This window comes from Pinus tabuliformis, chromosome 6, assembly GCF_031772625.1.
Source record: "Pinus tabuliformis cultivar Carrire ecotype Pingquan chromosome 6, CPIR1, whole genome shotgun sequence".
In the NCBI taxonomy this organism is placed as follows: Eukaryota; Viridiplantae; Streptophyta; class Pinopsida; order Pinales; family Pinaceae; genus Pinus; species Pinus tabuliformis.
The window spans coordinates 2,051,155,479-2,051,165,135 of NC_142292.1; the positions used below are offsets into that span (position 1 = coordinate 2,051,155,479).

A 9,657-nucleotide genomic window follows, 5' to 3' on the forward strand; every position below is an offset into this window, starting at 1 on the left:
TAAAAAATGAATCAGGTATGAGGATAGTTCTTTTCTTGTGTCAACCTCCTTAAAAATGAAACAACTCCCTTTTCAAGTTAAATATTGAAAGTAAACCTTCATTTCATCCAGCCGGTTGAATGCAATGAAGCCTGGGGGGCATGTACCTCGCTTTACATCATTATGCTGGGGGCATGCGAACTTTTTGAGCATAGTTCCTTGTCTTGTGTCAAGCTCGTTCAAAAATGAAACAAGGGTAGGTTAAGTAGGTAGATTGTAGAGTGTAGTCATGAGCATAGTTCCTTGTCTTGTGTCAAGCTCATTAAAAAATGAATCAAGGATTTTAGAGCATAGTTCCTTGTCTTGTGTCAAGCTCGTTAAAAAATGAATCAAGGTTTTTAGAATAGAGTTTTCATTAGGTAGATTGTAGAGAGTAGTTATGAGCACAGTTCCTTATCTTGTGTCAAGCTCGTTTAAAAAATGAAACAAGGGTTTTGAGGATAGTTCTTTTCCTGTGTCAACCTCACTAAAAAATGAAACAACTCCCACAATTCTTTCCAAGATCTACCTTGGTTTGCATCTTTATGCTGGGGGCATGTGAACTTATAACAAGCATAGTTTTTCGTTTCAAGCTTGCATAAACATGAAACTGAATCCGAGCATAGTTCTTTTCCTATGTCAAGCTCGTTAAAAAATGAAACAAATCCTCCTCTAATTGAGTCGAGAGTTTGACTAGACCTCATAGATGTTAGGTTGTACGTTTAGGTTAGTTATTTCAGTTTTTGCATAATTTTCTTACAGTTTTAGGTCGAGTCTTTCAAATGATCTCGTTCATGAACCTTCATTTCATCCAACTGGTTGAATGAAATGAAGCTGGGGGGCATGCGCTCTAGCAATCATGCTTAGGGGGCATCAAGCACAGTTTTCTCTCTGTTTTGAGCTTGTGAAAAAATGAAACTACTCTGAAGCATAGTTTTTCTTTGTTTCAAGCTTTTGTAAAAATGAAACCTATCTCGAGTCAATTTCAGTTATTTTCAAGACTCGTTAAACTCATGAAAATACCGAGATTATTTTGCTATCTTTCATTCTCGTAAAACAAATGAAAAATGTCGAGTTCTTTCCGTCTTTTCCTGCTCGTAAATTAAATTTAAAGTCGGCCATATGAGTACATTTTTATCCTTTTTTCGACCTCATTAAAACTTACGAAAAAGTGAAAACCATGAGTACATTTTTATCCCTTTTTCGAACTCGTTAAAACTTACGAAAAAGTGAAACCTCAGAGTCATCTTTTAAGCCCTTTTCTGACTCCTAAAATATGAAAAGATTGCCGAGCGTTTCTTTTACACTCGTTAAAACGGAATTAAAAGACGGTCCCCTTTTAGCTCTTTTCTGACCGCAAAATCAGGAAAATATTGCCGGGTTTTTGTCGTTTCAAACTCGATAAGGAAATAAAACGACGTGTCCTTGATCACTTTTTACTTTTCAGGTCAATGACACTATTATGAAAGTACTCCTTGGTCGCAAGATCAAGCGGTTCCCCCAGGTATTATTTTATACTTTTTCGGGCTTGAGGGACACAAATATACGAAAAAGTTCAACGTGGAGTCTCCTTTAGTTTTTTCAGACTCTCTAAAATTGAAAAACGCCGAGTTTTTCCTATGCTGGGCTCGTTAAACTTTTACAGTAAAGGACCTGTTCAATTACAAACAGGAACGAACCACTCCTTCCTAGGGTTCGAATTTAAACTAGGTTGGACTTGTCCGAAGGATGAGCTTATAATCAAGCATATGTTATCCTCCTCAAGCTTGTTAAAAAATAAAGAGGTACTTGCCAGAAATGGTGGGGGAAAAGAGAGAAGAATGAACCTGTTTGTTACCTTTTGTCTCAAAAGAAACTTTATTACCACTCTTGAACACGACACTTTTCATTCACCTGGGTTGGGAAATCTTTTACCTCACAGTTGACCAAACCACTTTGAAAGTCTTTAACCGGGTTCCGGGGATTAACTTTGAGTTATTCGTCACCAAGCCATCTGTCGTGTCGTTATGTGTTCAAGAGGTCTGCAAGCAAAAACTTTCATCTGCAAAATACTTGTCATCCATTTGACCATCCCTGAGTCAGTCCTTACAACAACATTTCTTCAACTTGAACAATGATTTCGTGTTGCGGGCTTGCCTGCAACGGGTCGCTTTCTATCGACATCGACACATTATCTAGAAAGATGACTTAGGAATCGACAACACCTTGAAGTCTGCATGCATCAATGGCAGGTTTCTCGCCTTTGACGTCAGTTTACATCATTGACTTTCGATCAAAGGATTCCGTGAAGTGTTCGACATCAAAACATCTATTCACATTTCACGGGTTGTGCTTGGTACTTTGAGAACCATTGACATTACTGGTGGTTTCTCTCACGCTTGTTAACAGTTTGCATCATCGACTGGTAATCAAGTGGTTTCTAACATGTTCGACATCGAATCATTTAATCACATGGCTAGAATCGTACCAATTCGGGAAGTAGAAGTGAAAACCCTGGATCTAGTTTCTACCATCCAGGCTGCGAGGAGTTTTGTATTCATTATCTATGTAGACTAATCATAAACAGATGGCTGCGTCCATACTGTGTCTACAAAAGTCTATAAAAATGATGTACTACAAGATCATTCCTGTATCAGAATAGTTAGTCCATTAGTTAAAGTTTTGAATCTGAGTATGGGAATGCCTACCTCAGTGATGATATAATCTTATACATGTATTTTGTGTTGAAAATTGCAGGTTCCAACCAGGTCATCCACAAGACAATCCTTGAAATGATAAAGCGCTTCACCCTTCCTAGAATTACAAAACCCTAAATCTATTCCAGGCTTCGCACTTTAGGGGGCAATCTGTTACACTAAAAAATGTCACCATGACCACTTACAGTTAGTATGGCTCAAATCAACAGTCATGCTACCCTCTTAGGCAAGTCTTATGCCTCTGCTATCCATCTCAAACTCAAAGAAGAGAGAAAGTCTTGTCAAAAATATGTTTATCTCTGGGGTCGCAGGTTCTCTCTAGCCTTACCTGCGGGGACGCTCACAATGTTCACAAAAGGTGTGTCCTTGGACGCTCTGTATGTTAAGGGACAGGTGCGTCCTTCTGTAAAAGGCAAAATGCGCGAGTTTCATCTTAAAAAAGTTACTTGTGGTTACTTCTAGAACTTTCTAGAGGTCGGTTTGATGAATTGGATGCGCCTCCAGTTGGTTCATGTATCTCTATTAAGGAGGAACTTATCCCATCAATAAGGGAGCTATCCCACCCAAAGAGGGGGATTATCCCATTGATGGTGGACCTGAATAACCTCTTTACAGCACTATAAATAAAGACATTGAGCCAGAGGGAGGAGAGGTTGGAAGCTATACATTTTCTTTGGGTAAATGCTGCAGGAATTAGGACTCCCATTTAGAACCTTGTGAGGAGAGATTGTCTTTGCTTGATTCTACTTGGAAGTGGGTGAGCTTTGTCAAAGTAGAGGAAAACCCTTGATGGACCCTGGGAGGAACTTGCACAACACCAAGGCCAGGTTGTAAGAGTTTCTTTGTTTCGTTATTAATACAAATTGGTTCATTTTTCTCAATAGCTTGTGTTAATGAGTTATTTCATGTGTTCCTTGGTCTGCATGTTGAATATATGTTTTATTATATGAGATGCAAGTGCTTGGTAATTGTTTGATTGTTTGTGGTTGCAGGAATTGATGTGAAGGAGGAGCTCATCCGGATCGGCAAGGACGGACTACAACAACAGCGTTTTGGAATAAGGTAAGCCTAAACACTTGTAGTTTTCATGTTTTAAAAGGTGTATTTAGAGAAAGATCGCTCCATTTTGTCTTGTTTGTCGCTAGAGAGTTTAGACTCCTAGGGAGGTCAGTTGTGTCCGCACAAACGACTTTTTCCGCCACGACAAGCATCGAAGATACAAGTGCAAGTGAAGTGTCAGCCATAGGTTGAGGGTTGTCCTTATCAGAATTAGAATCATCTGATGTATGTAGTCTCTTTGATCCACTGGTATCCATTGTATCTAGTATTTTTGCCGGTTGTGAGTCCATTAGATCTTATGGATTTGTTACTTGTACTTTTGGGTCTTTTTCCATCTGATTGTTCTCATTAGATACGGGATGTTCCACATCAGCTTCCTCCTCATCTGACAGTGGTGGGGGAAATTTCCATCCCTTGAATTGCTTCCTTGTTTTTTTCTTTATTCGGGTATCTTTTTTTGGCTTCATGGCACGTGTTAGTGCCTAAATCTACCTCAGGCTGAAGGAAGACAGGTCTAGGCTAACATCAAACCACACTTAACCTGGCAGCTAACCCTACCAGGTCGGGAGAGGGCTCTCTCCTTGTCAATCTCAATTAGGATATTGGCAACTAGGGCTTGAGATGATTGAAATGAATGTTGATTTTAGGCTAGGTATAGTAGATCAGATAATTTTGTTTGATTTTAGGTTTTGGTTGCTGGATCAATTAGAGAAGGCAGATTGGGTCCAAGAAATCAACTCAGGGATACAATCATGTCCTGTGGGGAAAGGTAGACAAGGGTTTATGCACTAGCAATGGATTGAGATGGTAGAGTAAGATAGCTGAGGAGTTGAGGAGGGCATAAGAAACTATGAATCCTCTTCAAACAGTGAAAACATTGAAAACCAAATGCATTCCCAAGACAAAGCACTCTAAATTTAGTGTATTTTTTCTATTCACCTTGATTCATTTAGTTTAGAATAGAGAGAGAGATGTGGATACATATAAAACATTAGAAAAAACTCATTACAGAGAAGAAACAATACATAAACTCACTGTCACAAGAATCCCACAAAAATAGCTGTGAAACCTAGTTTTATTCCTTGCCAAACTGATGATACAAATGTTCAGTGAGTCCAACACTTCTGCCAAAGTCCAACCTTTACAAATGACTAAGAAATTACATAATATAGGCAAGGAAACCACTCATGTTAGCTATCAAGGTCGAATCCATGAGAAAAGGGGTGGTTTCAACCATATCTAAACTAAGAACAGGAATATAGGTAGTGGAACAACTTGCCTCTAAAACTTAGGAAACCAATTCATTACGGTTCAAAACCACTTGGAACTTGATGTATCTACCCTATGAGGTGATTTTCATCAATAATTACATTGAATACATCATTTACCATGCATACATTTACCAAGAAAAGAAGAAAAGTCAACCATTGAAGAAACTAGGCGAAATTTTGAGTTTTAGGCAAAATTGACAAAAAATTGCCTAATGCGCAGCGCCCTGAGCCTAATGCACAATGCCACTTCAAGGCTACTTTTGGAGGCCTTCCACTCATCCAAATCAGGCCCAAGATAGTTCGTTGGAAATCCCTACTTGTCAAGTTTCTGAACGCTTTTAATTTTGATTTGGAGGTCATTTTCCCCCTCAAAAGTGGATTCTCCCAAGACTGGTTCTTGTGTGTCCAAAAAGTGGTAGAAAGGGCATGTTTTGAGTGTTTTTTGTCCTTTTTGTGGCCAAGATATCCTCCAAATTTGATGAAATTTTCTAGGTTTGGTTGTTTTTTCATGCTGAATCGAAAACTACAAGAAATTTGGAAAAAGAGTGAGCCAATCCAATGTGCAACGCTGATGGCACTGTGCATCAACTGAAATTTTCTGTGTTGCAAAATTTGATGCGCAACACCCTTTTGCAGACCAATTTTGGAGGCTGTCATGGTGTCCAAATTGTGTGAAGGATATCTAGTTGGAAATATTATTGAGTCTAATTTCTAAAAAATCTTGACTTTTTCAATTTGGAGTTCATTTGTCCTATCAAAAGTCAAATCTCCCAACACTAGTCAAAATGTGCAAAATGAGGCTGCCTAAATGTAGAGTGTTGTTGCAGTCAACTTTGGAAGGTCTTCCTCAACTCCAAATTGAGCTCATGATAGATAATTGTAAATATCTTTGTGTCTAGTTATCACTTCACTCATCAATCAAGTTATTTAGCCAACCAAGCTAGGAGAAATCTTGATTTCCCCAAGGCCACTCGAGAGGTGCAGCAACCCTCCTGGGGCAACTTTATTTTTGACATTTCTCAAAAACCATGACACCGGTATAAAACATGAAGGAGGTTTTTCTTCCTTGGCATATTATGGAAAAAAACCTCTCTCACTTGTTCCAAATTCATCTTTTTTTGCTTAGAAACATCATTTGAGTAAAAACTATCTCGATGTGTGGAATAGGGGATTTGTCAAAATGAAGTGAAATGAAGGGGATACGGGGCTTATAAATTCTTGAGAAAGTTTTTGGAAGTAGGGAGGGATTTTGGGAAGCAGAATAAATTGAAATTTCAAATGTTGAGTGAGGGGAAGGGGTTCAAAAGGGAAAAGCACAAGCCATCCTAGAAAATTGTCAAATTGTAGCAAGAAGCTAGAGTTTGTGGGAAAATGACGAATTTGAGGGATATCAGTGATGGGAAGTGCTTAAGAAGGTACATTAAGGATAGGGGAAGGTGAATGAGCATCAGGATACAAGTTTTTTTGATGATTTGACCATCCAAGAGAAATTACCTTCAAAACCCTAGGAGAGGGAAATGAGCCTTACCCAGTACAACTGAAACACGAACAAGGTGTAAAATGACCCATTGGAACCTGAAATGATGATGACAAATCTCTGAATGATGTACACTCACCTGAATGGTGACATGGGCTGACACTTGGAAAACTTTGGAAAGAGTGAAAACAAACTATAGACCTAATACATAGTGACCAAATTTTACTTGAAGACTCATTGAAATGACAAATTTTGACTTTGACACCCTACGACCACTTTGTAAGAGCATATTTGATCACTGGTGGAAGGTTTCAAAGACTAACACTAACAACATGTATTTTGTAGGTGTCCTATTTGTCGGTAGATTCTGCATCTAAATGTTGTATTTTCATAATCTAGTATCTATGTCCAACACCTTTGTGTGTGTTTCAATTGTATGTGGTCTAGCAGACCTTTGCTGAGATCTACTTCCACACGAATTCATGTGAAAGTGAAAGTTCTTTCCTCAAGTCTTTGTGAGTCCGTTTTAATGTATCTCCCAATGGTGTTTCCAATACTTGCAAGGACTTGTTGGTTCCAAAGATGTAATGGGAGATTGTGTAAATGGACCCATACAAGCATCCTTGATACAACCATAGTATTTGCATCAAATTCTAGAAACCATGGTGTGGTGAGGAGGCCCTTGTATCCCCAGAATCATGGTCCTTCCTGTAATATAATGTCTCTGGCCTTTGTTGAAGGGAAATTTACAATGAAGAAACCCTTGGAACAGAGATGAATTTCACAGTGAGTAGTCCAGTTTGTGAAAATCCATTGGAAGAGCTCGACAGGTTTTGGCCAAAAACAGTTGAATCTACATATAATAGCTTGTTTTTCAAAAATATTACAATGTTCATCTATTTCTGGTATATTTATGTTTAATTCTGGGGTATAATTTAATTGCTCCACAATATATGGGTTGGGTTGGGTTCCAGCTTGCTTTGGTGTCACTGTAGGAGTATTTTTCCCTTGGAGGATGTTCTTGAAAGAAAGCCCTACATTTTTGTGCTTCTGTTGTGTTTGTATATTTTTTGTTGAATTACTCTCTATGTCGCCTCCTGTTTGTTTTGTTTTACTGTAGGTTGTTGTTGTGCCACCTCGTAGCCTCATATTGAGTATTATTGTAGATGCAGATATAATGTTATAGTCCATGAGAGGTCTAGTGTCTTGGAGAGCTCTGCCCCCATATATCAGATGTTGAGATCCGACAGGGTATCCAATATGGTGTAAAATGTGATTCTTCAAATGTAAAACAGAGTCTGTTGCAAGAACACAAACCAAGATAGATATCCCCAAACGAGTTTTAATAAAAATTTGATATCGCTAAAAGTTTACCAGGGGTTCTACTTACTTCTAGAGGTTTCTAGGCCGTGCAATGGGTGTCTCTGCAGACAATCCATATAGCAGGACTCATCAATGCACGTCCATGCACTTGTTCATGAATCACTAGACTGTTAAGAAATGCTGGTAGCTAATGGTTTCAAAGGGTTCAGAGAAATAATCGTCGGATGTGTTTCCTTGGCTGCCGGATGTTGAAGGCGTGGAGGGGTATGAGGCGACACTGTTGGGCCTGAATGAAGATCTAGCCTGTGTACCATCAAGAACGCCGCCTGACAATCCATGGTGAAAGACAGAACACATATTGTGTTGAGCTAGCCAAGGAACTATGCAATCTGAATGGTAAACGTTCTTGCAAGGCATCTCACTGGCTTCGTCGCTGACCTCGAACTGGTCCTTGAATACAGGGCAGTGTGAATTATTAACCAGATTCTGGGAATTGATCTTAATCGTGGGAATTGCATCCACAGCTGCACTTGGGGTAGGAGGAGGGCCGCATCTATCATTCTGAGACAACTGTTCTATGAGCTGTTCTAACCCAGAGCCCATGAAATAATCCCCAAAGTTTGCAGGCAAGGCCCTGGGTTCAATTCTTGTATCGCCACCCAAAATTAACTCCATGTGGCCCTTAGCCCCCATCGGGCCCCGTCTGAGAATCAGAAGGGGACTGTAGAACATCCGGTCATGGACGTGGTCATGGCCTTCATTGATTCCTCAGTTGTTCAGCTGGCTAAGCAAGGCAGCCATGAGGTCAGCCCCAGAAGGCCTCTCTCTGTCCTCCATTAAGAAGCCCTCAAAGGGGTTTGTTCAAGAGATCAAAATTCCATCACTTACTTCCTCTATAAACCCTCCACCACAGGTGGGACAAAGGGTAGGGTCTCTGGCCAATAATCTTGACATATGATTGCAAGCATGGCACCAGTAGGGAGAACTACTTCTAGAACCCATCTCGATAAACCCTGAAAATTCAGAGAGGCTATATATATATATATATATATATATATATATATATATATATATATATATATATATATATATATATACAGTAACAGGAAGCTTCAAGATCCATATTAAATGTCCAGTGGTAGAGCAGAGATTCAGTTGAAGACATGTTGGTAGGAAATCTTGGCAAAGATCCTAGATCTCTTGAGAAGTAATGGTCTCCCTAGAAGCTTGAAGACTTGAAGCCATCATAAAAATCAAGAATAGCAACACCTTTTGAAGAAACAATCTAAATCAAGAGGGCCATATCAGGAAAAGAAGAATTGTCATCCTTTGAAAGGTTATCTACTATGAAGAAGCTACAAGGATCTATCAATAAAAGAAATTGCAGCTCCTTTGACTTTGGCATCTTAGATAAGGGTTATAGCACACTTGAAGTTTTCATTCTTGAAGAACAGATAGAAGAAGAAGCCTAGCACAATTTCATTTTTAAAAGGAACTTAATTCAAGCCTTTGTCATAAAGGAAGAGGAGTTGAGACTCCTATGCATGAAGGAGACCTAGGATGATGGATCATTAGACTTATCATCTCATTAGTAAAGGCTCATCACCTTGCTCTCATTCTTGGACAATAGCATAAAAGGATCAAAGCATCTATTCATCCTACAGTGATAAAAATATACACTGACCTGTGAAAATAATATGTCTTTGTGATATGAGATCCATGATTTGTACCTTCTACAGTGATGTGGTCAACACACTCATATATATATATATATATATATATATATATATATATATATATATATATATATATA

General features: G+C 38.9%; 1 pseudogene; it reads right to left on the reverse strand.

Moving 5' to 3' along the window:
• Positions 1 to 8,006: 8,006 nt before the first annotated feature.
• LOC149267471 (putative E3 ubiquitin-protein ligase RHC1A) lies at positions 8,007 to 8,846 on the reverse strand (annotated as a pseudogene).
• Between the last annotated feature and the right edge of the window lie 811 nt (positions 8,847 to 9,657).